Source organism: Lipotes vexillifer, unplaced genomic scaffold, assembly GCF_000442215.2.
Source record: "Lipotes vexillifer unplaced genomic scaffold, Lipotes_vexillifer_v1.1 scaffold120, whole genome shotgun sequence".
NCBI lineage: Eukaryota > Metazoa > Chordata > Mammalia > Artiodactyla > Lipotidae > Lipotes > Lipotes vexillifer.
The window spans coordinates 3,287,357-3,296,237 of record NW_006791240.1 but is presented as its reverse complement, the minus strand read 5'-3'; the positions used below and the strand labels follow the sequence as shown (position 1 = coordinate 3,296,237).

The 8,881-nt window shown below is 41.9% G+C and overlaps 1 pseudogene; it reads left to right on the top strand.

The window, feature by feature from the left end:
• Window positions 1–8,881, top strand: part of LOC103078209 (polyadenylate-binding protein 2-like) — a 40,783-nt pseudogene that overhangs the window by 10,255 nt on the left and 21,647 nt on the right.

The window sequence follows — 8,881 nt, the reverse complement described above, 5'->3', positions numbered from 1 at the left end:
AAAAAAGAATTGGGCTCATAAAATCGGCTCCTGAAAATATCTAACTATCTGAAGACCTGTTCTGCCAGTTTTTCCCAGAGCACAGAGCGCCTCATTTCTGCTCTCCGCCTGAACTTTCAGGGGGTGTTGAAAGTCAGCAGCTGCAGCAGCACATGATTTAATCCTTGTAGAGGTGGATGGCAAGTGCCAATGGCAAGTGCCAGTTTGCAGTTGACACTGTGTTACACGGCCAGAATTACCGCCCGCCCCCCAGATTTATTTGAGTTAAGAGACCTAAATGGGAAGGAAACCCAGAAAAGAGGGGATATATGTATACGTATAGCTGATTCACTTTGCTGTAGAGTAGAAACTAACACAACATTGTAAAGCAACTCTACTCCAATAAAAATTAATTTTAAAAAAAGAAACTTAAAAATGCAAATATTTCTGAGAGTGTTAAAGGGCTTTCAGAATTTTACATGTCGATGTGAATTATTCAGTCAAACTGCCTCTCTGCTCCCCCTCCCCAACAAGTGATCAGCAGCCTACTCACTGCTTGTCTTCCTCAGTGATAAGGATAGGAATCTAATTTCAAAATAAACAAATAGAAAACTGCCTACATGGGCTCCTCCTTAAATCTGCGAAGATATTAAGATTTTAGCAGTTAAAAGAGCCATGTCAAGTCTTTTGAGACATGTTATGGCCAATTCACAGTGTTCTTTCTTGCAGTGGAACTGTGTCTTGAATTTCCTCCAGTAAAATATTGTGAAAACTAGGAAGCGTGAGGAAACTTCATTTTTGCTTCATGAAAGTAGGAGGCAGTATGGGACAACAATTTATGGTCCTATGGCTTTAACTGTGGGGATGGAAATTTCATCTTTGGTTATGCAGCTATTTGGGGACGGTGGGGAAAAGAGACAACACAGGTCAGGAGCGATGGCATAGTTCACTAACTCACCACCCATTCACTCTCCCGGAACAGTTGTGTAATTACTAAAGAACATGTACCTCAGGATACTGACATTTCTGACCAGAAATTCACAGTCACTTCTGCACTCTGTAAATCTTAGTGGAGACTTTCCTGGATGTTTAAAGTCTTTAGGACCCTTCCGGGTTGTTTATGGACCAAATCCATTTAGATCACCTAAACAATGGCCATCCCGATAGGGGCTGTCTTCCACTGATCACTTAAGGTCATAACACATGCCCTACTCAAAAAGCCACAGAAAACATATCCTTGATGATTAAAATGTTCTTGATTCCTGTTCCAAGTTCATGACACAGAAGATCAACAGTGGAGAAAACTTGAAAATTTAGGAAAGCTTTATTTTTTCCAATCTTCTTATAGGAGATGATGCATTAGTAACACTTCTAAGTGCTACATCCCAATGCCAGAACAGCAACCCTCACAAGGTTCTACACAGAGTAGGCACTCAATAATATTTGCCAATGTTCTATTTGTTTCTATTAAAATCACTGTGAAATGTATATCCTGTTTTACTTATAAATGTATTTTCTCTAAATACCGTCTTACCATAGATATCAACTCATTTTCAGGTGCCATCTGGTGTGTAACTCTGGCACAGGTGTATGTGCTACACAGGTCTGCAGAGTGGAGGATTTATTACCACAGCTGATGCTGCTATCCATTCAAGCCATAGAGGAAATGTATGTAATCAGTAAAGGCTATAAAATGAACCAAAACAAAAGCCTTGAATTTTTCAGATACATGGTTTTAAAATACTTTTCAATAATTTAGAGGAGAAATATATTTGGTTGGTAGCTGGGGTGATCTCATGGGCAGATACATCTAGTCAGGGCTTCAAGAATGCAGTGGCCACATGTGGCTTGTGACTGCATATTTTCAACCCCACGACTGGGCTGTGTTCCTGAAACAGATGTCATTTTACACAGATGTGGCTCTGTATGTATTAGCTCCAGTAAATACTCTAAATCTGCAGGGGACAAAAGGAAGGACCTAAACATTCTAGAATAGTTAGTCATAGTTAATCATGAAACACAGTATAAATACTAGTGTCTTATTCTCTAGGATATTACCTTTTTAAGAACAATAATGAGCAGTTTCTACATCTGCTGGACCACTACTTACATACAGATAGTCCCTGGGAATTACTACCTCAGCCTAGTGGCCAAAGTAACTCTGCTTCCCCCACAGCCGCTGCTATGAGGATGTTTCACATGTCCTCCTCATTCCTTTGACCATGCAAAAATCCTTTGAACTTTCTCCCACTGTGGGACCCAAGCAAGGATCCATCGGGTTGTTATGCTAGAAATGATGGTGGGGGGAAGGAAGGAGAGGCTGGATATCTCCTGTAGCATCATCACCTGAGGCTTCTCCTCTCTCCCATTTCCACTGCTACCTCTCCTCCAGCTAAGTTACAGGATCATGTCAAATCTCTAGCCCCTGTTCCATCCCAACTCTTTCAAAGCCTCCAGCTATCTCTTAACTCTTCCTTAGCTTCTTTAGTTAGCTTCCAGGAAATTCACTGACTACAGGTGGCCTCCAAAGTATAGATAACATCACCTGTCTTATCACCCTCTAACACTCTTCTGGGAAAAATAAAAGGTATTCATAGGAGGCTTTTATGTGGAGCCCCTTTGCTCCTTATTTCATGAAAACCCTTAGAAAACTTGCAGAGCAAAGAATTGTCCTTGCTGGAACTACTTTCCTTATTTCTCACTAGTCAAGGGCTGAAAGACATAATAGTTGAAAACAAAGAAGGTGGCAGTGGAAAGGGCAGCATGATGCCCAAACCCTATTCCTCTCAGGCGAAAAAAAAGGGGTGACCAGAAGTCTGATCTGGGTGGAAAAATTTCTCTAGAAATTTCTCCTAGATAGAAAGTCTTCACCCATGACAACTCTTCAATTCTTAACATCCTGGAACCCATAACTTTTTGTGGTGTGAATGTGTATACATCTACCTTTCTAGTGTTAAAACTTTGCCAAAACATTAGTCCAAATGTGTCTGAGTAGCAAGTCCTACTCAGTAGAAAAAAGACCCTATTGAAATAACTAGAAGATACTACACACTGAACATTTAATGAGTACCTATAATTTTCAGTTACTGTGCTAAGCACTTTAGGTTACTGAGATAAATGACACAGTCTGGACTTCAAATTGCTTCAAGGTTGGTGAAAGGAAAAACAAAGAAATATATAAATAATATTAATGTGACAATTGTTAGAAGAACAGGGCCCTTCCTATAGACTGAGTCTTGAGAACCTAGTAAAGTGAATCAATGTGAAGAAGATGGAAAGGGAATTCTAGGTTAAAGGAGCAAAAGATGCAAATATGAACAGTGTGAGAAGAATTCAAAAGTAGTTTGATCTGGCCGGAATAGTGAGTGAAAGATGGAGGAGACAAAAGAGGAGAGGCTGGAGAGGCTGTCACGGCTAAATTCTGAATGGCTTTGTCTTACGTGCACAGAAATTTGATTTTCTAGCAAAAAAAAAAAAAAAAATTGAAGACATTGAAGGATTTTCCCATAGAACAGAGACATGATCAAACTTAACTTTTTAAAGGGTCACTCTGTTTGTATTTTGGATAATGGATGAGAGGTATTTGATAGTAAAGACCAATTAATAGGCTGCATTTCAAGTGAGATGGACCACCCAGAGCATTGGCATTAGGGATGAAAAGGAGATGAGTTAACACCTCATTAGAAATGCAGACTAGAGAGGACATGGTGACAATGAACGTGAGTTTAAGAGAGAAGAACAAAAATAGGGTGACTCCAGGTTTCTGGCCTGAATGATGAATTGACTGAAAGTGTCTTTCACTAAGACAGGAGAAGACTGTAAAGTTCAAGACTGAGTCTGAGGTGCATTGGAACATGCAGTTCAAGATGCCAAGACAGCCAGCCAGGCACAAGGGTCTGGGCTCAGGAGGAAGATGAGAATGCAGATACAGGTTATGGAGAATATATGTGACGGAGCTGGCTAGTCCACACCTCACCCCACACCTACTTCCCTGCCCAGAATATATCTTTCCGCATCACCCTGTCCTGTGCCTTCCACCCAGCCGCGAGTCTGGGAATTGAGCATAAATCAGAAGGTGCTCATGAGTCACTGGCTTCAGAAATGGGCTTTTACCTCTGCCTTCTCAAATTGAGAACAGAGAAGCCAGAATAGCCCCAGATTTTCAACTGGTGGCTGTTTGTCTTTGCTTTCTTTTAAATATCCTTCTTCGCCTTGGCAACCTGGGTGTCTGAATTTATAGTTTGGACTTTCTGTTTGTGTCAACCTAACCTGGACCATCCCCTTAGCCAGGTCACAGTCTGCGCTAGCCCATATGATATTTTCATAAAATTTAGGAAAAAATGTTCTCTTTGGTTGGCATTCACTGTCTCAAGTACTCACAAATTGGTGAGCAGAAGATATCTTTGTGCTGATTAGAAAAGGTGACCCTTGTGCAGGGCATACCATCTGTATGTGCAGCCTGACTTCAGACTGAGATATATGGCTCTTTGGGGAGGATGTTTATGCCCAGTTTAAGTCCTGAGCTGTTCGTGTGTCTCACTTATACTGGCAGCTACCATGAAGAGCTTTCTTCACTCCACCTCTAGGCAAATGACATCTGAGATGAGTACACAGAAATAGTCCCATGACGGCAGAAGGCTATATTCCAAACTTTGGAAATGTTCTACTAAAAGTATATAGAAGTCTTGACAAGCAATAAAAGGTTAGACACCTTGGTCCTCCATCCTCTGCACATCACTAGCCCCATGGGAAACCTGCCTAGGGCTGGCGGAGGCCTTGCTCTCAGTATTTGGCAGCCAGGGCTACATTCAGACATGAGCACACATTCCTCAGACATGTTCCACAGGGCAGTGAATTCTGCACATCTTTATGAGTGAAACTGGGTTTTGCAGCCTAGCCTGAGAAAATATGAAAATGACAATAAGTCAGATGAATGAATGTACATCAGGCTGACATAAATCTGTGTGGAAGGATTTGTCTCCTATCTTGGAAGAAATCTAGCTAATGGCAAACTTCCTCTATTATGGGACCTCTGAGTTCATGACATATTCAGAGGAAATAGAAGTGAGTTGGCTCTTTAGAAAGTATTCCCTAGAAAAGGAAAACAGCAGGGAAAGCTTTCAGAAACCATTGTTCATCTACTGAAAGATTCACAGATAGAACAGCAAAAAAAATTCTTCTGCCAAACTGACCCCTGCTTGCATGCTGCCTGTTCATATGTGACTTGGAAGGAATGCCCATGGCACATATTGGTGGTAAAAACATAAAACAGAAAAAGATTCTCAGAGGCGATATAAATCCCAGTATTAATATCTGAGGCTATGTACTCCTCCTCTCCACACCCTATGTCAGTGACAACTGGCTGAGCACTCAGATTATAATACTGTTCTGAATGGACCAAAATATGAAATAGTCCCAAATTTCTTACTTAATAGTTTATAAAGTTATCCTGTCCTTATCCTAAATGAGCTAATGGAAATAAATTGCCTGCTCCAGGATAATTAAGAGCTTACTGTAAAAACAAAGTAAACAGAATAAAAATAAAAAGAAACTTTAGAAAATCAGCTAAGGGCGACGGCGGTGGCAGCGGTGGCAGCTGGCGGCGGCAGCAGCAGCAGCAGCAGGAGCAGGGGCTGCAGGAAGTCGGGGCTTCGGGCCTGGGCGGTGGCGCCATCTTCTGCCCGGGGCTGGTGGGGAGGCCGGGGAGGGGGCCCCGCGGGGCGCAGGAGACTATGGGAATGGCTTGGAGCCTGAGGAGCTGCTGCTGGAGCCCGAGCCGGAGCCTGAGCTGGAGCCCGAGAGGAGCCGGGACTGGTCGAGGGTGACCCGGGGAACGGCGTCATTGAGGACCCGGAGCTGGAAGCGATCAACGCTCGAGTCAGGGAGATGGAGGAAGAAGCTGAGAAGCTAAAGGAGCTACAGAACGAGGTAGAGAAGCAGATGAATATGAGTCCACCTCCAGGCAATGCTGGCCCAGTGATCATGTCCACTGAGGAGAAGATGGAGGCTGATGCCTGTTCCATCTATGTTGACAATGTGGACTATGGTGCAACAGCAGAAGAGCTGGAAGCACACTTTCATGGCTGTGGTTCAGTCAACCGTGCTACTATACTATGTGACAAATTTAGTGGTCATCCCAAAGGGTTTGCATATATAGAGTTCTCAGACAAAGAGTCAGTGAGGACTTCCTTGGCCTTAGATGAGTTCCTATTTAGAGGAAGACAAATCAAGGGGATCCCAAAACGAACCAACAGACCAGGCATCAGCACAACAGACCGGGGTTTCCCGTGAGCCCAATACCGTGCCCGGACCACCAACTACAACAGTTCCCGCTCTCGATTCTACAGTGGTTTTAACAGCAGGTCCCAGGGTCCCATCTACAGGGGCCGGGCTAGAGTGACATCATGGTATTCCCCCCTTACTAAAAAAGTGTGTATTAGGAGGAGAGAGAGGAAAAAAAAGAGGAAAGAAGGAAAAAAAAAAATTAAAAAAAAGAAAAACAGGGCTTCCCTGGTGGCGCAGTGGTTGAGAGTCCGCCTGCCGATGCAGGGGACACGGGTTTGTGCCCCGGTCCCTGAAGATCCCACATGCCGCAGAGCGGCTGGGCCCATGAGCCATGGCGGCTGAGCCTGCGCGTCCGGAGCCTGTGCTCCACAACAGGAGAGGCCACAGCAGTGAGGGGCCCACGTACCGCAAAAAAAAAAAAAAAAATTACATTCCCTTAAGAGGCAATAGCCAATGGATTATAACATCACATTAAAGATGATGGCTTTCTCCTTTTTAACTTTCATTGTTAATCTTAAAAAAAGAAAATCAGTAGATTTGTAATAAACGCTTTCTTCTTGGGCTGAGAAACACTCTAAGAAGAAAGCCTTGAGTAAAAGTTTGATGTTATCCATCAGTCGTTCTTCACCAAAAAGAAACAAAATGTGGATCACAGTAAAGATAATTAAGATGTGCTGTATTTTTCTTTTTTTAATTAAAAATAATTGTCTTTTAAAAAGTACACTTTATTTTTTCAAGCAGTTTTAGGTTCATAGGAAAACTGAGTCGGAAGTACAGAGATTTCCCACATACTCACTGACAGACCCCACACACGTACACAGTCTCCCTTACCAGAGTGGTACATTTTTTACAACTGATGAACCTACATTGACATATCATAATTACCTAAAGTCCACAGTTTACCTTAGGGTTCACTCTTGCTGTAAATTTCATGGGTTTTGACAAATGTATAATGACATGTATCCACCATTATAGTATCATATAGAATAGTTTCACTGCCCGAAAGATCCTCTGTGCTGCACCTATTCACCCCTCCCTCCTCCCTAACTCCTAGCAACCACTGATCTTTTTACAGTCTCCATAGTTGTGCCCATTCCAGAATGTCATGTAGTTGAAATTATACAGTATGAAGCCTTTTCGGATTGGCTTCTTTCACTTAGTAATATGCATTTTTTCCAAAGGCACTACAAAATTCCCAAGGCAATGAATGATATGGCATAATGATAAAGAGCATGAAGACTCAGACTCAAGTATTGGTTTTGCCCCTTTGGTCAAGTTACTTAAATTTCCTGGGCCTTGGTTTGCTCATCTGTAAAATAAGGATACCATTAATACCTATCCCACTAACTTTATGATGTTGTTGTGAAAATCAGATTTCTTTTTAAAAAATGGAGGTAATAATGCCTATGTTGTAGGGTTGTCGTATGGATTAAATAGGCAATGTGTGTGAAGAGCTTAGCACTGTGCCTGGAACATATTACATGTTTAATAATGGTAGTTGACAATTTTCAATTTAATGTGTGCTGAATATTTTCTATTTGACCCTCTAAAACTACTCTCTGCTCTTTTCCATCTTCCTTTGTGGGGCACAATTGCTAAAGAACACATGAAGTGAGTGCCCTTCCCTCCTGATTTCTTTTTTTTTTTTTTTTTTTTTTTTTTTTCCTTGCGTTATGCGGGCCTCTCACTGTTGTGGCCTCTCCCATTTGCGGAGCACAGGCTCCGGACGCGCAGGCTCAGCGGCCATGGCTCACGGGCCCAGCCGCTCCGCGGCATGTGGGATCCTCCCGAAACGGGGCACGAACCCGCGTCTCCTGCATCGGCAGGCGGACTCTCAAGCACTGCGCCACCAGGGAAGCCCCCCTCCTGATTTCTTGATGAGCTCAGCTAATAAAAAAAATGGATAGAAGCTGGGAGGGAGAGAGATGGGTGTTTTCTCCCTCTGCCTATTCTTTGTCAAGCTGGAGTCTGGCTGTGGCTGTAATCCTCTTCAAAGGCCAAAGATCCTCCTGGGCAACAGTTAGTTTCCCTTAAAGCTGCCCAGACTTTTGTAAGTAATCTCTTAAATGATCTCTTTTGAGGTAATTTAGAAAGTTTGTTGTTTCCTGTCAGGAAGACACATAATATTTTCCCTTTCATATTTACTTGCAAAATTATTACTACTCTTTTACATTGTAAAGCAGCCAGGGAATCATAAAAAACCGTAAGTAACTCTATAAAATCTTGCACATTATTACTAATATCCCTCTATATCCAACACTGGTCAGAATTTATGAAAATGTATCAATACTTTTGGATTCAAATAAAAAATGTGAAAAAAAATTAGAAATTTGGAAAAAAGTTTATAAATATTAAAAGTTGTAAAATATCTATAAGAAAGGCTGGTCAATTTTTCCTCATTAAAAATATACCAAACACAACAGCAACAAAATTCCTGGGCATTATTTAGCTTGGTAGAGCAAAGACAATTATTTAAACAAAGTGTATTTAATGTGTATAACTGATGTTTTACAGTTGTATTCCCCAAGAGGGAATCAGCCTCTTTTCTGGAACCCTGATCACTGAGATGCATACTATCCTAATAGAGAAGACTTTTATAATAATAGTTCAAGGAGAT